Source organism: Aethalodelphis obliquidens, unplaced genomic scaffold (genome assembly GCF_003676395.1).
Source record: "Aethalodelphis obliquidens isolate GAN/ISIS:26980383/991018 unplaced genomic scaffold, ASM367639v1 scaffold6, whole genome shotgun sequence".
Lineage (NCBI taxonomy): Eukaryota > Metazoa > Chordata > Mammalia > Artiodactyla > Delphinidae > Aethalodelphis > Aethalodelphis obliquidens.
In genome coordinates, this window is record NW_020837950.1 from 57,356,211 (window position 1) to 57,380,046 (window position 23,836).

Consider the following 23,836-nt stretch of genomic DNA (forward strand, 5'->3'; position numbering starts at 1 on the left):
CATTTTGTATATTAAACATGCAAGAAGGAAAAGCCAAAACCTGAAATGCCGTCCACTTCCAGTAATCTGCATGCTTTTTTTCTGGTTTATCAAGTAGTGTTTTATATCAGATGGGAGATCTGGCTTACTCCTTGGGTGCTTCCCTGACGATTGCTTTAGTGTTTGCTATGGTATCATTACTTAATGTTTTATTATTTCCCCAAGTAAAAATAAGAAGGAAAGAAGTAAACCCATTCTTTAAAAAACATAACCCATTAAAAAAGGAAAAAAAAAGGACTTGGAGTTTGGCTACAGTTCATTCTCTAGAATGAATAATTATGCGGGGCTCTCAGGTCAATACTAACCAGAACAGAGACGTGTGCACGAACCAGCCCTATTTCACTGTTAGTTATTGGTCTTTAGTTTATCTTCCCTCAGTCTGCTCATCTGGAGACCCACGTGGAAGAGCCAACGCCAGTAAAAGAATGTTCTGCGTTCTCCCCAGTCTCCCTTCCTGTACAGGCCCTTTTTTCCTGAAGCTTGGTCACTTTGCTCTCTTCACCTTCAAAACCCCATCAGAATCCACACGAAGACCGAATACTGGCAGAGTATGCCTCCCCAAAGTATGCCACTGGGCATAAGGATTATTTCTAGCTGCAGGTGCTTGAAAAACAGCAGGTACAAGAAGGATGCTCTCACCTTCCCCCCACCCCCTTTTTTTAAAATTTATTTTTGGCTGTATTGGGTCTTCGTTGCTGTGTGCAGGCTTTCTCTAGTTGCAGCGAGCGGGGGCTACTCTTCGTCGTGGTGCACGGGCTTCTCATTGCAGTGGCTTCTCTTGTTGCGGAGCACGGGCTCTAGGCGTGCAGGCTTCAGTTGTTGTGACGCATGGGCTCAGCAGCTGTGGCTCGTGGGCTCAGCAGTTGTGGCTCACAGGCTCTAGAGTGCAGGCTTAGTAGTTGTGGCACACGGGCTTAGTTGCTCCGCAGCTTGTGGGATCTTCCTGGACCAGGGCTCGAACCTGTATCCCTGCATTGGCAGGTGGATTCTTAACCACTGCACCACCAGGGAAGCCCCTCACTCCCCTTTTCTTCCCCAAAGCAGAAGATAAAACTCCCTTTTGAAAGATGCCCTCCTGGTACCAGGAGGAAAGGAACATTCTTACCACCAGAGATGGAGAGTGGAGGCCAAGAGCACTCTGTACAAACAGACCTTGTTAAAATAACTCTGATCTTCCTTTGCTCTCCCCATATATGTTAGTTACTTTTCCACAACTTTCTTTATTCAACCTAGTATATAAACACTTAGGCCTGGCCTCTTCTTTGGGTCTTCATTTTCCCGTGAAGGCTCCCATGTACATGTAAAAATAAAATTTGTATACTTTTCTCCTGTTAATTTGTTTTATGTCAGCTTAATTCCCTGGCCTAGCTGGAGATCACAAGAGAGTAGGGGGAAAGTTTTGCTCCCCTTCAAGGCCAAGTGTAGACATTATACAATGGCTCAGATTCTTTTGAACTAGTTTTTCATTATAGCTTGCTGTTCTTCTAATCCACCTGGAATGAGTATTCTTGAGATTGGAATTGGGGTAATCATAAAGCTCATCTTCTATATGATTCCACTTACTTTCTGGTTTCCGGCTTTTTACTTGACTGCCTGCCTTGGGTAGACATTAAACAGGAAGGCACTTAAGCAGGAAATGAGATAAAGACTGACAAATGGCACACCTCAATAAAACGGAATGTGCACACATTTCCCATAGATGTAGATTTCGATAATCACAATTTCTATTAGTAAACCATGATGACCTGCTCGATATTTTTGTTATGCAGAAGTTTTTCCTCTTGAAAAATAACTGTTAATATTTGAATAAAAAGGAAAAATACATACCATCTATGTATTTTAAGCAAAAGACTTTATTTGGGGGGCAATTATTTTTAATAATATTAAAATTTTTCCAGAATACCAATGCTTTCTTACTCTTTTTAATTCTCATTTAAAGGATCAGTTTATCCTGAAATATGTTACAGAGGAGAAATGGAAAGATTCTTTGAAAAAGTGAGTATTGAATATGTTACATAAAACTCCTGCATATCTAGTCATCACTTGCTAGATGACTATTAAACTGAGTATGCAATCAGCTAAGCTAATAGGAAACACAGTTTGAAACTTTATTGATTTTCTACTGTATAGCACAGGGAACTCTACTCAATGCTCTGCGGTGACCTAACTGGGAAGGAAGTCTAAAAGGAGAGTGGCTATATGTATATGTATAGCTGATTCACTTTGCTGTACAGTAGAAACTAACTCAACATTGTAAAGCAACTATACTCCAACAAAAATAAATAAATAAAATAAACTTTACTGATTTTGACTAAAAGCACAATTTGCCTTTCCTATACTTACGTTAAGAACCATATATAATAAGGCAAAAAAAAAGCTTTAGATTATCTTTTTAAGTTGGACATTGAATTATAAAATTATAATACTTAATAAAAATAGAACACATAGAAACTTAGAGAAGAATTATACAGAATATGAACTAAGGTAAAAAAATATTAAATCAGTTTTGCCATAGTGACAAACAGAAATAGCAGTACAAAGCAAAATTGGTGTCACTGGCCAAATTGTATGCATCTTGAATTGATCTGTGGTGTGCAAGTTAATTCTGTTCTTCAAATATGTCTCTCTCTCTCTGTTTCTTTGTTTCTCTCTCCCAACGCACACACGCATGGACACACATTCACAAATACATACATTCAACTTCTTTGGTCCCAATCTACCAGAGAACATTATTTCTTGATTCAATTATCTTCAAAAAAATGTTTTCTGGGGCTTCCCTGGTGGCGCAGTGGTTGAGAGTCCGCCTGCCGATGCAGGGGACACAGGCTCGTGCCCTGGTCTGGGAAGATCCCACATGCCGCGGAGCGGCTAGGCCCGTGAGCCATGGCCGCTGAGCCTGCGCATCCGGAGCCTGTGCTCGGCTACGGGAGAGGCCACAACACTGAGAGGCCCGCAAAAAAAAAAAAAAAAAATGTTTTTTGAATGCCCTGTATGTAGTAGTATAGCGCAGTAGTAGCTATGTAGTGGCAAGTAAGACACTGGTCCTCTAGGTACTTAGGGGAAGAAATAAATTATGCACACAAACAGTTATAGTAGAAAACAGAGTCAAACACCATAAATGAGACATCTAATGGTTCAAGAGATGTCATTTTGCTTGGGGACAAGTCTTATGGAAAAAGACAAGTCTTTTGGAAAAAACAATGAAGTTTAGTGTAGGCTATGCAGGTGGTGAGGCTTTTATAGAAATGATGGCAGGAAAGCTGAGGGGACTGATGGAAACCAGCAGCGTGAGCAATGACACAGAGGAGAGCCCAGTCTAGAGTGATTATGAGCAAGTCATTCTATTTAGCTGCAATGTAAAAAGTGGCGAGTAGCTGGCAGGGCAGGGAGGATGGAGAGAAGCTTGAGAAGGTAAGTAAAACCACCAGTAGGAAATTATCCTTTACTCGGAAGACAGTGAAGATTCCTAGGAGGTTCTGGAGAAAGAGCGTGGCATGCTCAAGTAGCAGTTGAGAAAACATTATTTTTAAATGAGACTGTAGGTTAGACTGTAGGTACAGAGATCGATTAGCAGGTATATGCACTGCCCAGAAAAACGAAGGAAGCAGTGGAAATGGACAAGAGGACACCAAGCCACAGATAGTTCAGAATCTTTAGGACCTGGTAATCAGAAGAACTTGGGAGCTAAAGGTGTTACTCTTGGTTACAGCCAGATAACAGAAGGTTAAATTGAATTAGCTTAGGCGAAAAGAGTTCACAAACTCCAAAGGGGGGCTGAAACCCAGCCCTGGGAGCACTTAGAGCCAACTAGAAGCAGGGACCCAAATGCCATCCTATCTCTCACCTACCATCCTTCCTGCAAGCTGTTGTCAACCAACTTTCCATCTTACAGAGGAGCTTTTTCCACGTGGCAGACATGGTCACTAATACCTCCTGAGGTTTATGTCTTTCAAGTTCTACCACTGAGAGGAAATAACAAACAGACATTGCTTTCTTCTCAAATCCAAACATCACAGGAAATAACTGCTTTCCATGGTAATTTACATGTACTATCTCACTTGATACTCATTAACAGGCCAATGAAGCAGGTACTTTATCATCAGAGAAACCCATGCCACCCATCTAGAGGATAGTAACCTAGTGATTAAAATCCTGCCGTTTACTTCAGGGTCAAGCCATCAACCACTGTGTACTGCTGCTCTCCACAGGCATACTGTGGATCCACCCTTTAGCCAATCATCTGAGGCCACAGAAGGTTGAACCCTGTAAGACTGTGGCCATGTAGCTAGGATGGGACAGTTCTTGAAGAAGCAGGGCTGGCAGACAGAAAAGCCTCTAGAAAAGCCACTGAACAAAGACAAATCCAAAGTATCAAGCTAGGGTGCTGAAAGATGAAGCATCAGGAAGTGATCATTTGCAAGAGAACATAATGAGTTTGACTTTGACTAGTTTGGTTTGTGCTGGCCGCTCACGTATGTAGATATAGCCACCAGGCAGGTGGGAATCAGATAGCTGTGTACCCAGGTAGAGACTAATTTTATAAATCTAGGAGTCATGCTCAAAGCAGGGGTAATTAAAGAAAAGGGAGTGGATGTTTGCTGAGGAAAAAAGTATAGAGAGGGTTCTAAAAATGAAAGAGAGAGTAGGAGTTCTTGGTGGAGGACCCGGGGAAGGAACTTGGGAAATACTTCTACGTTTGGAGAACAGAAAAAGGAAAAGTCAGTAATAACAGAAGCAGAGAAGAAGCCACCAGGAAAAGACGAAAAGGGTGAGAGAGGAGGGTCCAAAGACAAGAACACTGCAAGATGAAGTAATGACAGTATCATCTAGAGACAGAGAAGGAAGGCCCAGAACAACCTAATTAGACAACAGTCACTGGCGTCCATTTGGCAGCAAAGCGTGGGAGGGAATGTTTAAACTAATCACGGTTTAAGGAGTAAGGAGGGGCAGTGGGTCACGAAGTGGGTCGCAGGTGTGATGAGTCTTTGACGAGGTTCAGTGATGAAGGAAAGAAGAGAAGTCGTATGGAAAACAGCGTTTTACGATATGGGAGCCCTGAGTCTGCTGTAGGTCCAGGGGGCAGAGCCGTTAGAAAAGGAGGACTCACACGTGGGCAGCCCTGAAGGAAGGAAGGCCTCGTAGCACCTCACCTACCTAGAACCTGGCGAGCCGGCAACCTCTCCTATCCAGAATACAATCAAGAACCACGAGGCAAAAATGGCCTCAACAGCCTAAATCAATGTCATTATACTTTTTCAATCAAGTTCATGGGTTTCACCTAAAAGAAAACTCTGATTCTTCTGCAAAACTGAATCAGTCTTACTCTCCTCTAGGTCAGAGATGGAGAAATGTTTCTCCTGGGCTCTAGTCTGACAGTAGAAAACCACACCCACATATACTCATGATAAAAGGTTGAATCAAATTCCCATTTAATTAGCTAAGGATACAAAATCTCATAGGACATCAGGAAGCCACAGAGCAGGAACAGATGTAGCATAGTTCAGCATGGCTTTCCTTGACCCAGGGTCCCTGGGAGCAGAGGTGGGATAGGGACAAGAAAATAAAACTGACACTGTCCATACAGGGTGGGGTTTTCTACCTGGAAACATAATTCTGGCTAAAACCCTGTCCTTCTATACTAAGTATTCAATCACCATTCTAGAACTTACACTAACACCATAGGTCATTCCGTCTAACAGAAGGCTTACAGATACCAGGTTTCCTGGTCCTTGAACCATTCTCACCATCAGCAGGATACATCAGTGTATAGTCAGTGCCAGGTATCCCCAAATAACAGCTCTGCGTCTGGTTCTCCAGTACCCTAGAAAGATCATTTCCCTTCTGAGTCAGAGATTTTCTGGTGCCTCCTATGTCCCTTCTCCAGCCATCTCCATCCTGCTCTGTGCCCTGGGAGAGGGATCTGTATGGACTGCACCAAAGAGATCTATCTTGCCTTCTGTATTCCAGTTGGGGTCGGCCAATAGGAAACACTGGAAGGACACTGAAATAGAGGAGGGAGATGAGGTCAGAGATTTGTTCTCATAAACTCTCTTCACATCACCAAGTTTGAGATGCCATTTATTTTTTGCAGGACCTGACTGCTACTACCATCCCATGACAGATAGGTTTCAGCTCCCATGCCAATTCTATCCATTGGTAGGCACTTCTGGGAGCATCTTTTGTGAAGGATTCTAAGACCACGTCCAGGCTTTTAGTGATTGGTGGGTCATGATTGGTTGGAGAAGAGTAGCTCTCATGCCAAGGGTTGCCAGCCCTTGTTTTGCATCTTAACAATCATCTGGTGTCCAGATTCTCAGAAGATGTAAAGCCAGAGAGACAGAGATTTGTTACAAGCGGTCAATCTGGGAAAAATTCAAAGTGGCGGCTGACAGAGTAGCAGAAGAGGAGCCTGAAAGGAAAGCTTAAAAAGTAAACAAACAAAAAAGCTAAACACAATGAGATTTCTGCTGAGATCCAGCCTCAGCTTGCTGGGGAGCCCCGGGGTGTGAGTGGCACCACAAAGTCGATGCTCCTTATAACTGTTGAACCAGCCCAAACTAGCCCTATCCTGTTTCTAAAAAGGTACTGAGTTGTTTTCAGAGACAGCAGAACAAAACCCGCAAGCCATGTGGCCAAAGCATGCCCACAGGAGAAAATTTTGACCTAAAATAACACCTGGAACTAAAGTTCCTCCCTACAGAACCAAAGGACTGAGGCATGACTGGAACCTGAATGCCGGAACGCTTTCAGAAGCGAAGGGTGCTGAGACAAGGGGGACAGGTTTTTGTACCCCGTGTCAGTCAGTCATTGGTTCCCTGGTTGGGTGGGTGGAGGCAGGGGGTGTGCAGTAAGCCTCCCAAGTAGTTTTGGGCAGTTCCCTGGTGAGGGCAATTCTCTGGAGAAGGGCGGATCCACAAGCTACTACCAGCCAACACTCACAACAGCTGAGGGTGGTGTACTGGTCAAATAAAGGCGGTGGGGTGGGACCAACAGTGTCTAGTAGAGGGGGCTTCCAAGGTGGCTAGGCATCGACCAGTGTCCTGGATACTTGTTCTCCTACCACTCTGTCATCCAGAGGTCTCTATTTATCAGCACTTACTGACACTGGTGGCGCACAGATATGCCATCCCATGTGGTCTTTAGGTGGTCATCATCAACTGAGATCTGGTAACTCATCTGATCCCCAGGTGTAGTCAGTGCTGTAGTCGCCCCTCTGAGTCCCAGCCCTGAGGCCCTGCAGTCTCTCTCCTCTCTCTGTCTCTCTGTCTGTCTGTCTGTCTCTGTCTCTCTCTCCCTCTGTCTCTCCCTCTCTCTCTGTGTCTCTGTGTCTCTGTCTCTCTCTGTGTCTCTGTCTCTCTCTGTGTCTCTGTCTCTGTCTCTCTCTCTCTCTCTCCCTCTCTCTCTCTCTCTCTCTCTCTCTCTCTCTCTCACACACACACACACACACACACACACACACACACACCCCTCTCATCCCTCCCAGGGCCTGGAAGCACTGGCTGCACGCTGCACCTTTCCGGGTGAGTGAGGTGGGTAAGCCTGCCCCAGGCTCTGTGTGGGTCTTATGAGGCTTCCGGCCATCCCAGAGCTCCATCTTAGGACAGGAGGCTCCCCATCTTGGCATTTTGAAAACTTGTCAGTAGAGTCTCTTCAGCTACCATCCAAGGTTTCAACCCCTAAGGAAGTGGGACATACGCCTTCTCTGACCCACATGCCATCCATGTGCTCTGAGGCACTTTCCACCCCTCTTCTGGGGCAATACTTTTCTACTCTCTGACCTGCTAGGTTCTTCAACTACTTTCTTTACAAGGTAATTTTTCTGTTAAACTTCATTAGGGGATTTTTTAATTGATACTGAAAACTAACTTTTTGGAACTGAAAAAACCTTTTGTCCCTCAAAAAGCCCTGATATATATATTTTTTTCTTTCACAGCTATTGTCTCAGCTCTGGGTTTCAAAAGTCTGTTCTTGAAACACAAAAGCTGAACAATAATTTTTTCTTTGTTTTTACATTCCTCCCTTAATAATGCTGATCCTCCCTGAGGCAACGATGCCTCGGACTAAATAATAGAGCCTTTGAAACAAGGAGGGTTTCAGAAGAGAGGGCACAACCTCGCCACAGCTGAGATGGGACTGCAAGACCAGAGGCACGGAAACGTGCAGCCGGCTTAGAGGCTCTGGAGGGATAAGAAGTTTTCTAAAAAGGAGGACTGTGCCAGAAAGGCAAATGAAAAGGAATGTGGAAAGAAATCAAGATGAGTTTTTAGAGGTTTCAGTTTCAGGCTTGGTAGGGAAATCCCTAGATCACTTCACCTCGCCTGGGGCTGCACCTCGAAGGGCATGTCCAGACTTGCAGGATCTGGACCCTGGAGAGGAGAATAAGATGGAAAAGAATAGGAAGAGAAACCACTTTAAATTTGTTCAAGATACTTAAAATAGGCAGCGATGAATATTTGGCCTTGGTCCAGATACACGAGCAAACATCCCAAATGTCTACTACTAGAGAAGAATTTAAAAGACATAAGAATTTAGTCCAAAATATGTCTGAGAGCTAGATAAAAAGAGTCATATGGAACGAGTAAAAGGAAAATGTTAGTTTTCTTCACTGTAGGAAACACAGATGAAGAGGGAATATTGTTCTGGTTTTAAAACTGGAATTAATGGTGTTAGGGCAGGCTGCCCCCAAATGTGCCAAAGTGGCATATTGATTATTTTGAATTACTTAAGAAACAGCCAATACAAGATGGACACTCTGACCCTCCTCTGTCTCCCTGAAAGCAGGAAATAAATCCCCCGTGTGAAAGGTACCCTCCCTGCACCAGGAGGTAGGGAGACATTCTTATCACCAGAGAGAGAGAAGTCAGTGCTCAGAAGGCTGTATAAACAACACTTGTTACTTTACTACCCCAAGCCCAAAGTTCTGTGTCTTGTCAGTTCTTCACAATTGTGTAGTTTCTTTGTCTAAAAAGTATAAAAGCTGCCTGCTCTGGTCATTTCTTTAGGTTCCATATCTATGAGACCTCGGAACACACAAAATTTAATTTGATTTTCTCCTATTTGTCTTGTGTCAATCTAATTATTATACCAGCCAAAAGAACCCAGAGGGTAGGGGAAAGTTTTCCCTCTTCAACAGTGGCATGATTGAAAATGGGCCCAGTAATCTAAATAAAACGTACAACTATCCATTGTGTTCCAGAAACTTACCAGAGTAAACTAAGGTTTGGGCACATAATTCCTCTTGGTTTCAGATATTTGGGTCAAAGAAGCATTTGTAAATTTTTAAAGTATTTTTGTCTGTTTATAAATAACTGACAGAGTTTGTTTTTCACTTTTTGATCTTTTAATTGATAATTTATTATCAATCATCTCCGAATTGGTTTATAGTTGATAATCAGATTAACATTTACTGAGAACTTATTATATGCACTTTACATATAATAACTCATTTAATTATCACAAAAACTGTGAGATGGATTCCCATTTTATAACTGAGGAAAAGTTAATTAAGCAAATACTATGTACCAGGCACAAAGTGCTTTGTATGTAGTATCTCATTTAACCCTTAAATAAAAAAATAACTATTGTTACCAAACCAAACTTGGGTCCGCTTGCCTGCCACGCAGCAAAACCAATCTAATGATACCAGGTTGTTATGAAGGAAAGTACAGCATTTATTTGCCGGGCACCAAACAAGGGAAATGGGCAGCTCACACTCAAAAGACCCGAACTCCCTATTGGCTTTCAGGCAAGGGTTTTTAAAGGCAACATGTGGATGAGATTTACGGCTCCTGGGCTTTCTTCTGATTGGTTGGTGGTGACGTGACAAGGTGATGTTTCAGGAATCTAAATCATCAACCTTCTGGTTCCAACCGGTCTGGGGGCTAGTGCTGGTGCTCAGAATGTAGTCACCATCCTTCACCTGGACAGAGGTCTTTGTTTCTACAAAACAACTCAAAGATACGCATCAGATTGTTATGTATATCTCTTGAGAAACTAGGACTCCGTTTCATTGCTGAACTATTGTTTCTTGACTGCTTTTCCTTTGTTTCTGAATTCCCTCACTTTCCGAATTAGTAACTACTTGAGTTTGCTCTTTGAACTGAGGGAAGGTCTAGAAGACTAAAGCCTTCTTTTACAAACAAGAAAACATGGAGCACAGGGGTTTTTGTACCCGGGAGGGCCCTGCAGAGTCCTGCTTGGTTTCAATCCCCTCTTTTCTTTGATACCCCTCAATCCTGAGGGGGACAGGGATGGGGCAAAAAAGGGAATAAAGTTTTAGATAGAGAGGTTTGTCATAAACTCAGCAGGGGAACTCGATTTTAGGGGGACTCAGTTTCACTATGAGAGTCTATTATTTTCCCCATTTTATAGATGAGGAAATTGAAATTCAGATAGATGAATTTGTTTTAAGGTGATACAATTAGTAAGTGATGCAGGAAGGATTTTAACCCAAGCCTACCTATTAACCCAAATGTAATGTTAGAAAGCTAGAAATAATCTATGTTTAATAGGTAGAAATAATCTATATGTTCAGTAATAAGTAATTAGTTAAATAAGTTAATGGTACATCCATAAAATTAAATATTATGCAGGCATTAAAAACAATGCTGAACATATACCATATTGACATATAAAACAAACTTTTCAGCTGAGAAAAGTAGATAATGTAATATGCACCTGTGATTTCATTTTAAAATATATAAAAATAAAAACATGCATACTTTCTTAGAAAGGAATGATGGAAGTTAAATGAAAATGCAGGGACCCTTGTGAAGGGTAGCAAAGTATGCCACCCCAAAATATGCCTCTTTGACACAGGGATTATTACCTTAAACTGATTATTTTTGAGAGCCTGCAGACACAGCAGAAGCTCTAAAACAGAGAAGTTACCCTTTTGTAAGGGACATTTACATTTATAAAGGAAACCTCTGTGCCTCTCAGTACCAGGAATCCCAGGTTGACTAAATCACAAGAGAATCTTACTAATAATAGAGAAGGCACAGACGTCAATCTGCATAACAAATTTTACCCTTGTTTACCTGGCTTTTCCTGGTAACTTCCCATAACTGGTCTCTCCCTGTCTTTAGCAGAAGATGGAATTTAAGGTAGTGGCTTGGGCCATCTGGAGAGTTACTCATTTTCCCTGGGTATCTTCCACATATACATGACGTATACATGTTAATAAATTTCTGTTTGTTTTTCTCTCTTGTTAACCTGTTTTTTATTAACAAGGGGGCCTCAACCAAGAACTCAAAAGGGTAGAGGGAATGTTTTTTTTCCCTCCCCTACACTTGTTCAACAATTGCCAAGAATTTCAGGATGGTGACAGCAGGGCATTGAACCAAGTGCAGGAGCCTTCTGGGTGCAGGGCTCTGTGTGACTGCACAGGTCACATGCCCATGCAGCTGGCCCAGTTATAAGTACTCTCTACTTTCTTCTTTTTGCTTGTGAAAGGAATCAGCACATACCACCCCAAAATATGCTACTTTGGCATAAGGATTATTTTGAGCTGAAGGCAATTGAGAAGAGGTGACACAGGAAGAACTCTTTGCCTCCCCCTTTCTACCTAAAACCAGGGCATAAATTTCCCTTTGTAAAGGTGATATAAATTTCCATTTGTAAATGTGCTTTCCTCTCCAGGAAGAGGAGAAATATAGCTCTTATCTGCCTAACTAAACAAGTTTTGTCTCCCATATATTTCCTAGTCATCTTTCCACAGTTTGCTACCCACAGAGGCCCCAAACCCCTTTTCCTTTGCTCACTTCTCCACAATTTATTACCCTTTGTTAAAAACGATACAGACATGAGTCCACTGGTTTAACGGATTCTTTGGGTTTTCACTTTTATCTTGAAGCCCCTATGCATGTGAAAATATTAACATCTACAAAGAAACACACAGTTTTTCTCCTATTAATCTATCTTTTCTCAGTTTAATTGTAGGCTCCCAGATACAAAACCTGAGAGGGTAGAAGAAAATGTTTGTCCTTTCCTACACTTATCAGTATTACATTGCTTGTATGACCTGCTTTGGTAATAAGAAAAAGAAAATAAAGTAATAAAAGAAAGGGCATCAATTATGGTGATGGGAGTTTTGGAATATATACATATAAATGTAGGTATACATACACATATATGTATAGATAGATAATTTTTTTTTCTAAATGCCTGCCTTCATTCCTTCCTTCTTTCCTTCATTCTTTATTGCTTAAATAATTTGGTACTAAAGCCAGTAGGTGAAATTGAGCAAAAGTAAGTATCCACATTGGACAGTGGGTGCTAGTGGCCCAGTGCAAGGAGGTGGTTCCTAAGAGGGATGAGAAAGGCCTTTGCATGGAGTGGGGTTGTAGCAATGGCGTGGCATGTGCGCCCACGCAATATAGGGACAGCATCCGTACATGTGGGCAATTGCAGAACGAGGTGAGTGGATGCCCACTCAGGGGGCAGTGGGGATGAGAAGAGACTGATTACCTTGGGGGTTGATCCAACAAACAAATATATTGGGGTTATGGGGGCCAGGCTTCTCCCTCTTAGAAAAAGGATTTACGAATATGGAAAGGGAGGAAACTGGAATAAACCCTGAAGTATGTAAAATCAGAATTGGATATATCAGTCATTTTGTGTTTGTGTTTTCGATAGTATATGTATATAGGTGTGTGTGTGTGTGTGTGTGTGTGTGTGTGTAGATATATATGCCCTAGCTCTTTCCATTGAGAGAGCCTAAGGGCAATGCCATTGCAAAAACATTGAGAATACCTACTGTTCAGATCTGTTACTAAATACCATTCTCTGCAAAAAAATAACAAAAGAAAAACAGACAGACAAACAAAACAAAAAAAAGCCCAAAGCTCTTTGAAGATATACTTGATTCCAGGGCTGGGGTTGGAAAAGTATAAGATAAGCCTGGAAAATTTTTGTGTGTGTGCCAGAGAGTACAGAAGTGTTCAAAGAATGATGAGAATATGTCAAAAGAACTGAAAGCCAGCCTAAAGGGGCTAGGCAAATCCGGGACAATTTGAGGGTCAGTAAACAACAATAGAAACAGATATTGCCTACTGAATAAATTAAGCAACCATGAGTTCATACTAATATACAAAAATGAATGAATGAATGAGAAGAAAAAGCTTTTCCTTACACTATACAACACTATATATATATAATACTCACTAATAAATGTGGAAGGAATGATGGATTTAGGAAATCACCATTTGGCATCATAGTTGAAAATCTTCCAAGGCTTCTAGACAAAGAACAAAACTTTCAAAGGCAATTGATAATGGAAAGATAACTAGACTAGTAATAGACTTCTTACCTGTAACCTTGGTTGAATCAGACAATTTGCATTTATATTTACAGACCACTGGCAATATCCCTCTATCAAGGGAAGTTCTCATCCCCGTGTGAGAGCAAAGTAAAGAAGTTTTGGAGTGTTGCAGAGGCTCCAAAAATATCCTACCTGTGTACCTTTCTGAGAAAATTTTCTAACCAAATGAAAATCAAATCTCATGATAGGGAAGATGAAAAGTTCAGGAAACATTGATGAACAATGAATTTCATAATATTTACAATTATATCTAAATGGAATATGACAGTTAACTGGAGATTATACTCTGGTAAGAATTTTGAAACAGGAGATTCTATGAGGAAAAACTTGATGACTGTCTGGGTTTGAAATCCTATAATTATCTCATACAAACTCAAGATTTGGGCTTCCCTGGTGGCACAGTGGTTGAGAGTCCGCCTGCTGATGCAGGGGACACAGGTTCGTGCCCCGGTCCGGGAGGATCCCACATGCCGCGGAGCGGCTGGGCCCGTGAGCCATGGCCGCTGAGCCTGCGCGTCCGGAGCCTGTGCTCCGCAACAGGAGAGGCCACAACAGTGAGAGACCCACATACTGCAAACAATAGGGAAGGTATGGGCAGTCAAATGTTCTAAAGGTTTCATTTCAGTGGAAGAAGTGGAGAGGTATTAAGCTAGTAATAGAGTGTGGTAGGAAGGCAAAGTTGTTACTTATTTTTTGATCCATCGATAGAAAGATGTAATTATTACAGTTGGGAAGACAACTATTAGTAAAATTGAAAAAATGTATGTCTGGTAGGGAATGAGCAAGTTGGGGGACATTATTTAATTTTCACATATCCATAGAAATATAAAAATAACTTCTAAAGCCAGGAAAGTTATGAGTAGCAGAATGGAAATCCAATTTATGAGTGGAAGAGAAACAGATAAAAAGAAACCTTATCAATCTAATAAGAGTGAGGAAAAGAGAGAAAAGAAAGTATACAAATGTACAATAAAGTGGAAGAAATAAAATTAAGTCTATAAATTTTCACTACCATTGTGAAATTCTCCTATCAAAAGGCAAAAACTCTCAGATTGAGTTTGAAAATCAAATTCGATTATATTCTGTATCAGGCAGGGCCTCAGTAAGATGCAAAATTGGAAACAGGATGATTTGAGAAAGGCCTCCTCTGGAAGGTGTGCATGGGGAGTGGAAGTACAAGGCATAGTGTGATACTGGGTGAACACCAGCAGGGCTGTTCCCACTCCGAGGCCCAAAAGGACAAAGGGAGGGTGGGATTCCCAGAACCTGGAAAGAAAGAATCATGTAGAGTAGGACACCCAGAGAGGAGCAGTGACTCTTAGTTGAAGGTCATAGAGGTGACATCACAGGAAGGAGTCAAGAATTAACTTCAGTCTCCCTCCCTTGATTTAGCCAGAGAGCAAGGGAAGAAGTTGGTGTGGTCCCTACAAGTCAGCCCTTTTGCAGGGACCAGAAGGGTGAATAGTGGGTCCAGAGGAGCAAGCAGACAAGATACTTGCCACACATACTGTTTACAAGCACTAGACCAAAATTAAAGCAACAAGGAAAACTTTGAAGAAAGGAAAGGTATATAATAGTAATAGGATGTTAATAGGATTTTCCTATTACCCAGAAGTTGTGAGATTTATGCTAGACCCAATGCTGGGGAGCAGATGGAGACAAATGTTCTCCCATAAGAGAACTATCTGGAAGTCAAGCTGCCAGAATATCCCGGCAGGACTTCCTAATGGGCACATCAGCCAGTACCCTCCTCTCCCTAGTCTGTGTAAAGAAAGATTTGGGGATGGGGAAGAGTGATGTTTAGGCCTTAAGGAAAACAATATTCCTGGAGAGAAGCACTTGAGGAGATGCACAGAGATTGTAAATGAGGTGACTTGTGTCCAGTTCCTTGGCTGGATGCTTGCTGAGTTGCAGAACACACAGGTATGGTCAGGTGATGCCACCAAAGTAATGCATACAGAGAGTTCTTGGGAGAGTAATGTGATCTCCTGAAGTATGGGGCATACCAGAACATGGACACTGTGTCTACTTCTGGGCTGGAGAATCTTGAAGATGGCCACTGAATGACCCGTGCCATCAGGGCTTGAAAGAACAGTGGTGAAGTGTAACCAGGAAGAAGATGAGGCAACCGTCCTCCCATCCCAAGTCCAACTTGATGTGACATGATATTACGGAGGATCTTATACTTTTTCCATAGTAGATAGAATACCAGCCACTATATCATTGGATAGTTATACCACATTTTAAATGACTTCTCTACAATCTACATGGACAAACAATTCATACAAAGGCTACTGGTAAATTAGGTACATGAAGTGCTTAACCAAAGCAGTATTTGTAACAATGGTAAAATACCATCTAAATGGCCCAAAATAGTGGATGGTGAAATGAATTATACACGTATCAACTAGATGAAATTTAATTCTTAAAATAAGAATTCTTTAAATTGTGTAGCAAGATAGGAAATTATACTGTTAAGCAAGGAGAGTAGCATAAAAAAAATATTCCTAGTCTATGATTGGAACAGGGTAAAAAAGGGCATACACCAATGAGCAAATACAAAAAGCAAGCACAAATAAAACAAGAACTGATGTCTTAGGCTAGTGGAATGTGGATGAAGTCTTTTTTGCAGTCATCACTTCTGTTGTCATACAGTTGCTTAAGCAATAAATGAAATCAAGGGCTCAAAACAGAGAAACAAATGGGTGGAAGCAGAAGCAGCAACAATTAGACAACCCTTGAGGAATTTTGCTTTAGAGGGAAGCAGAAAATGGGGTGGTACCTGGAAAGGTCTGGGCCAAGGGAAGGGAGGGACTTTTATGAAGTTAGGGAAAGAGCTACATATTTTTATGCTGATCATATTTTTATGATCTACTGGGAAGGAGCAAAACTGATGCTGGGGAACAACCCTTCAGCAAGGGAGAGGAAATGTGAGCCCATACTCAGGTGGAGGTGGGCACGGGGCAGGTCAAGGGCCACATAGAGTACATGGGAGCAGATACAAGTAGGTTGGCTGTTTGATGGTGGGAAGTTGAGGGAATTCTATTCTGATTGATTCCATTACCTTCAGTGAAATAAGAAGCAGAAGGAGGAGTCAACTAAGAATGGGGTTTGTTGGAAGTTTAAGATAAAAGGAGAAGTGTGAAATGGTCTCAGAGGTTGAAAGTGTTCAGCAACCGAGGCAATATGGTAGAATTCCCTGAGAAAACTGAGGGTCTACTTGAGGTTTGGGCAGTAACAGGTCTTCTTGACATATCCTGTGCAAGACAACCTATCTCAACTATATGATATCAACGCCTTGAACACATGGTCTTTCTTTTTGCTGTGTCCCTTAAAGAGTTCAGTTTCGGTGCCGTAAATTGCTAGTATCCTCCCTTTTCATTTTATGTGTGAACAATGATGTTGAAAGTACACTTGCAAGCAGCTGTCTTGAAGTATCAACTTCCATTTACTCTTTGAAAGTTTTATCATTATACCAGAACATCTTCTGGAAATATCAGAATGAGCTGACCCTAGGCACTGACGCCATCACCCATCAGAAGCCATGACCTGTGATTTATGGGTGTGAATTAGATCGTAGACTCTCAAGAGAATTGACACCCTCAGCAACTGCAAAATGAAGAAATCTGTGTCATTTTGCTCAGGATGAGTGAGGTAATTTTTCTGTTTTTTTTTTTTATTTTGGTTTTGTTTTTGTTTTTAATGTGATGGCTTTAAGTGAAAACAGGGCGACACAAATTGCATGACTAGCTCCTCTCAAAAGTTAGGTATTTTTTGCAGCCTACACACTGATGTCACTAACAGTACTTAATACCAGTGAGGTGGATATGATTGCACAGTGGGATTTATTCAAAGTGTATCAGGAAATGGGGGAGAGAAGTGAACACATTAAGAGGAAAAATAAATTTAAATTAAGTGCTTATAATAATTGACCAAGAAAAACGGTCAATGAATATTTTATCTTTTGTTCCTTTAAAAATCCATGTCGTATGGAAATGTGATGAGCAGAAAAGAACAATTAAAAGGTACAGGTACCTGACTGGCTTTTCCTGTCTCTTTCCCCAAATGTCAGGCTCATAGGAACCCCTATGGTCCACCTCTGTGCAGATGAAAATCTTTCCTTTCCAGACTAAGAGTCAAAATTCTGAATATTTATAGCCTGAAGTTATTGTCTGTGAATCTGGTAACTTGGACCAGAGAGTGTTGCTTTGAACACTGGTATTTTAGGCACTTTCCAGATAACATTGAAATGACCTTTTCTTAGCACTTGCCAAACTTATGAAAAAATTTAAAAATCTAAATTAACACAGTAATTTAGTGAACTGACATTTTTTGCACATCAAGGTGATGCCCGAGATGATACCCAAAGTGAATATGGAAAAAAGAGGGACTCTCATCATGCTTTCAGGAAAAGTGTAAACTGACACAACTTTTTCAAACAAACTTGATAAAATGTACCCCAAAGTCTTAAAACATTCATTTATTTAATCAGAAGTATTTATTTATTGAGTGTCTTCTATATCAAGGGCTGGAAATTATATTCTATCAGTGAGTGAATAGACATTACACAAATAATTAGAAGTGCAATGAGCCCCATGAAAGGGAAATCAAAAGGACATAAGAGCAAAGAATTAGTCCTAAGAAAGTAATTAGAATTATACAGTAAGATGTAATTTAAACAGTGAGAACTACCTAAATGTCCACAAGCAGTGGATTAAGTAAATTATTGTATATCCATGCAATGCAATAATACGATGGCATTAAGAATAAAGCTACAGAAAAATACTTAATGACATGTAGAAATGTTCATAATATACTGGTTAATGGAAAATGTTATAAAAATGTGTCCAGTATGACCCAATTTGGTAAAAACTAAACTATTTATAGATCTCTATCCTTATCCATCATCTATGAAGGATACACCAGAAAATGTTAGCATTATAATTGCTGGCTAGGGATATTACAGCAATACTTTCTTCTTTGTGCTTATCTTCATGAACATTCTTGTAGTTGTAAGAAATAATAATAGTAATAAGTATATAATTGGGCATGGGGTAACTGATATTTGAGAGAGAAGACCTAAGGAGTGTATTATTCAACTGTTCTTCTAAATTACGTAAAATCTGTTCTTGTATTAAATTAGATCAACAGAATACAGTGTTTCTGAAATACATTTTTAAAATCCTCTACAGAAATGCTTTCACCAAGTTACAACTGAATGTTGAACTTGGCTTTATTAAGGAAATCTGAGGAATATTTTCTTAATCTTTGGCTAAATTACAGTTCAAAATATTGGTCCTTACGTTACTTACTGCTCCCTTTATAAAGAGCCACTTAACAGGTTTCTAAGAGAATTGATGCCAGGAAAGAGTTAACTTTTCCGTGAGCTCTTATCAAATAGCACACATTTTAGAACACAACTTATTTCCCTTATTGCCTTGTCTGCCAGGAAGATTAGAGCTAAATTCAGTGATCGATTAATGTAAAGATCCAGCTCCTGGTACAATTAGTACTGTCCTTTTAAGTGACATGTGTTGCTCATTTTTATAATTTTAAGCTCTTCTGTCTTTTAATAGACAAGTCCCCTCAAATTGTTTTTCTAAATAGACATGTAAGGTAGAGAGATATCCAGATGCTCTATAATAAATAAACAGGAAAAATTGGAAATTAGTACTCATTTGCTGTTCGTACATATACATAATGCTAAAGTTTTTAAATAGTTGTCCTTATAATAACATTATTGATTGTTTTTCTAACTATGTTTGCCTTTTACATGGATAGTGAAAACATTAACTTTATCTCAGCCTATTTGAATTGCAATGGTTTTAAATAGAATCTTTAAAATAACTTCATTATTCTATTAGTTAACTACTGGTCAGAATGTTAGTTTTTCAGACAGCACATTGTTTTGGAGAGTTTAAATTAATGAAATGCATTTTCTGATCATAGGAGGAATATTGAGAGAACACTTGAAAATTTCAAGTCTAGTCAACACTGGTTCCAGTTTTTTTGTTTTTTTTTTAATCACTACTCCTTTCTGTATTACTTTTGTGAGAAGACCTTAACACTAATTTGAAATGAAATTTTGTATTCTCCTAATGACTAGGGACTGAAGTGTTTAAATAACCTTTTTCATCCCCAGGGAGATGACTGCTGTAGGTCAGTCTTGAGGTCATTGGCTGAAGAGTTACAAAGAAAGTCATAGTTTTGGCTGAAGATATAGTAAATTGGACTACGATAAAGCTGATGCTTCCTCTGAGATGAAAGAGAAAAATATTCAATCCTCTCCTCTGAACATAAATAAACATTGGCTATAGTTAGCCAGTTTGGGTGGGTTGGAGTTTAAAATATTTCTAAATTTGGTACACATTACCATATGTAGTCAGGTTAAAGCTACTGATGTCTGGGAACATTTCTGGGAAAACAGAAGTATATCCAAGAAAAGATAAAGAATCTTAGAACTGTAGAGATGGAAGCCCTATGGTGGTCCATTCTCCTGTGTCTAGAAAGGATGACAAAGAGTCCATAATAAGTAGAAACTCTCTTTGGAGAACTGAAGGAAGAGTGTTTCTGCAGCTTCTTGCTGTAATGAACTTTCATTCAGCCTTTGCATAAAAGAACCTGATGAAAAGTGGCAATTTGCATGATTATGGTAATCAGTGTCACCCTATCTTGAAAACTCTGTCTTGTCAATGACCCCTTAAGATATTAATGTTCCAGGGCTTCCCTGGGGGCGCAGTGGTTGAGAGTCCGCCTGCCGATGCAGGGGACACGGGTTCGTGCCCCGGTCCGGGAAGATCCCACATGCCGTGGAGCGGCTGGGCCCATGAGCCATGGCCGCTGAGCCTGCGCGGCCGGAGCCTGTGCTCCACAACGGGAGGGGCCACAACAGTGAGAGGCCCACGTACCGCAAAAAAAAAAAAAAAAAAAAAAAAAAAGATATTAATGTTCCATATGTGATGTATTCAAAGTTCAGAGAAATTGTACCCTCTTATCTGCTCACTAAACATCTATTAATGAAGCCCAGTTATGGTAGTTTTGGGGGCAATTATTTACCCTATTGGTTTCTACTAATCATGTGATCTTTTATTTTTCTTTTTTCAGTATACCAACAGCAATGATGACCTTTATTTTCAAATCATGGACAATCAGAGGTATAGATTTACACGGGGATTGTAGGCCTGGGATTAGGCCATTGAATTTTTAACTTCCATGTGGTATTTTTTACGTGACTTTTTTCTAAGCCAGATTCTGCCATGCTATACTTGCTCAATTTATTCTTTTTTTAAACTTAGAAGCAGAACTTTACTATATCTACTATTTTTACCTTAATCCTTCTAAGTTGTAGAAAGGCTTTTAAGTTTTAATTTTATCATCTGTACTACTAATTAGCATTTCCAGCTTTATGATGCTAAAACTTTAGCAAGAATGGCACCTCTGTGAAGGCACGAGCGCTGTTCACTGGCCAGAATGTAACACAGTACAGTTACTTTGGAGGTGAATTTGGCAATGTATTTTAAAATTAAAGTTGAAAATGCAGGAACCCAATAAATCCATCGCTAGGTAACTCTGGAGAAAAAGTTAAATATATGCACATGGAGATGGTCATCGCAGCACTGTTTGTAGTGGCCAAGACTTGTGTAAAACCTAAATGTACATCAGTCAGGAAATAATTTAGGACTCTGGAATACTCTGTAGCCATTAAAATGAACAAGGTAGATCCATGTTTAATTATCATGGAAAGAATTCTAAGACATACACTGAGCGAAAACACAAGTTACTGAAAGTTAGGGAAACGTGATACCATTTATGTAAAGATATATACACTCATACTAAATAACACTGTATCTTTTCTATGGTACACATATGCATGTAAATGCACAAAGAAAAATCTGAAGTGATACACCCCAAACTGAGAAAAATGGTTTTATCTGGGAAGAAGAAGGAAGTGGGGGTGGAGTCCAAAGAATACTCTCACCATTATCTGTAATGCTTGCATTTTTCACGAAGATATTGTATAACTTTGTATTATTGTACAAAGTTAATTTTTAACCAGTTAAAACCCAACAACAAAAAGAATGAAAAGAAACCTAATTCAAGGTGTCAATAAAAATGTTTAAAAGGAAAACATCCATAAGCTCACATTAAAAAAATACTCCTTCATTTTATAGAAATGGTAAATGAAGAAATAAGAAACCAATTATAAGACATTAGCTGCCTGAGAAAGTCCAGGAACATCTTCTCACTGGAAGATTCTCAACATGTCCTTGTGGACATTTGGGGAATGGGCACCAAATCAATCCCTGCTCTCTCCTGTTCCGTGATGTGGCCTATTTCTGGGCCCTCATCCCTTCATATTCAGTATGAATTTTGGTTTTATCTCTTATAATGGAACTGAAAATTAAAATACTTCAGAGTCCAACTTTGAGGAGCGAGGCAATAAGTGGATGAAGGGATACCTACAAAGATCTTCTCTCAAAATACAACTGCAGCCACTTTCCATTGGGGAGGATAAGATGGAGTGCAGAAGTCAGCAGAGAGCTGTCCCTGGAATCCTACAGGACGTGGCCAGAGACGACACAGGGCATCTTTACTTCATGGACCCTCTGCATTTACTTTCTGGTTTTTATTGAGGAATTTTACCTCAAATTATTATATTTTTCTCATTACATATGTTTTCAAATAAGTAGGAAAAATTAGTACATGCATATGGTTTAAAAAAATCAAGTAGTACAAAAACAGTACAATGAGAAGTCTTCCTTTAACTGCAGATTCCAGTCCCTAGAGGCAGACACTCCTGAAATATTCTGTCTATAAAAGCATGTATTGGGTTGGCCAAAATGTTCATTCGTTTTTTTCTGTAAGATGCCTCTAGTAGCACTTAGTTGTCTTTAACTTCATTCGAAACAATTTTGTTAGATTGTATTGTGACAGCTGTCGTATCAGCGTGTATTTTAAAAAAATTATCAATATTGGTGAATTTTTGTGTAACCCTTTTAATATTGAAGTTGGAAGAAAAAAGCAACATTTTCGGCATATTATGCTTTCTAATTCCAAGAAAGGTTAAAACGCAACTGAAACGCAAAAAAAAGATTTGTGCAGTGTATGGAGAAGGTGCTGTGACTGATTGAATGTGTCAAAACTGGTTTGCTGGAGATTTCTCACTGGACGATGCTCCACAGTCTGGTAGACCAGTTGAAGTTGATAGTGATCAAATTGAGACATTAACTGAGAACAATCAATGTTACACCATGCGGGAGATAGCTGACATACTCAAAATATCCAAATCAAACGTTGAAATCATTTGCACCAGGTTGGTCATGTGAATCACTTTGATATTTGGGTTCCTCATAAGTTAAGCGAAAAAAACCTTCTTGACTGTATTTCCGCATACAGTTCTCTATATACATAATCTACATAACGAAAACGTTCCGTTTTGAAAACAAATTGTGATGGGCAATGAAAAGTGGATACTGTCCAATAATGTGGAATGGAAGAGATCATGGGGCAAGTGAAATGAACAACCACCAACCACGCTAAAGGCTGGTCTTCATCCAAAGAAGGTGATGTTATGTATATGGTGGGATTGAAAGGGAGTCCTCTATTATGAGCTCCTTCCGGAAAACCAAACGATTAATTCCAGCAAGTACTGCTCCCAATTAGATCAACTGAAAGCAGTACTCGATGAATAGTGTCTGGAATTAGTCAACAGAAAATGGATAATCTTCTATCAGGATAACGCAAGACCACATGTTTCTTTGATGACCAGGCAAAAACTGTTAGAGCTTGGCTGGGAAGTTCTGATTCATCTTCTGTATTCACCAGATATTGCACCTTCGGATTTCCATTGATTTCAGTCTTTACAAAATTCTCTTAATGGAAAAAAATTCAATTCCCTGGAAGACTGTAAAAGGCACCTAGAACAATTCTCTGCTCAAAAAGATAAAAAGTTTTGGGAAGATGGAATTATGAAGTTGCCTGAAAAATGGCAGAAGGTTGTGGAACAAAAGGGTGAATATGTTGTTCAATCAAGTTCTTGGTGAAAATGAAAAATGTTATCTTTTGTTTTTACTTAAAAACCAAAGGCATTTTTCTGCCAACCCAATATATATTGCAGGCATATGCATGTTTTCCCTTCATGAAAATGGAAGCATGCTAAACACATTGCAATATGCCTTACATTTTTCACTTATTTTCTACTTTTTCAGTATACCTAGATCATTCCACAGCCATGTATATAGATTGACTTCATTAAAAAAAAAACTGCAATAGTTCTTTATAAATTGCATCTGGCAATGATGGGCTCTCAAAAAACATTAAATGAATGACTCCACATAGTTTCTTTCATAAGCCTCTAATGAAGACCATTTTATTGTTTATTTCCAGTCTTTTGCAATCACAAGCAAAGCTGAAGTATATATGTTCACGCATCTTTGTGCATGTGTGTGAATATGTCTGTAGGATAAATTCCTAGAC

General features: G+C 39.9%; 1 long non-coding RNA gene across 2 annotated transcripts in view; it reads left to right on the forward strand.

Annotated features, from left to right (window-relative positions):
* The window catches only part of LOC113619081 (uncharacterized), a 33,014-nt gene extending 10,752 nt beyond the window's left edge, over nucleotides 1-22,262 (forward strand). Inside the window, exons 4-7 of one of the 2 annotated variants that reach the window (XR_003432270.1) lie at nucleotides 1,979-2,034; nucleotides 16,840-17,014; nucleotides 20,465-20,514; nucleotides 21,532-22,262. This is a non-coding gene — a long non-coding RNA (uncharacterized LOC113619081). Of the gene's footprint in view, nucleotides 1-1,978; nucleotides 2,035-16,839; nucleotides 17,015-19,502; nucleotides 20,101-20,464; nucleotides 20,515-21,531 lie in introns of those variants that run through there. The other variant, XR_003432271.1, reaches the window with a different exon arrangement.
* The last annotated feature ends 1,574 nt before the right edge of the window (nucleotides 22,263-23,836 follow it).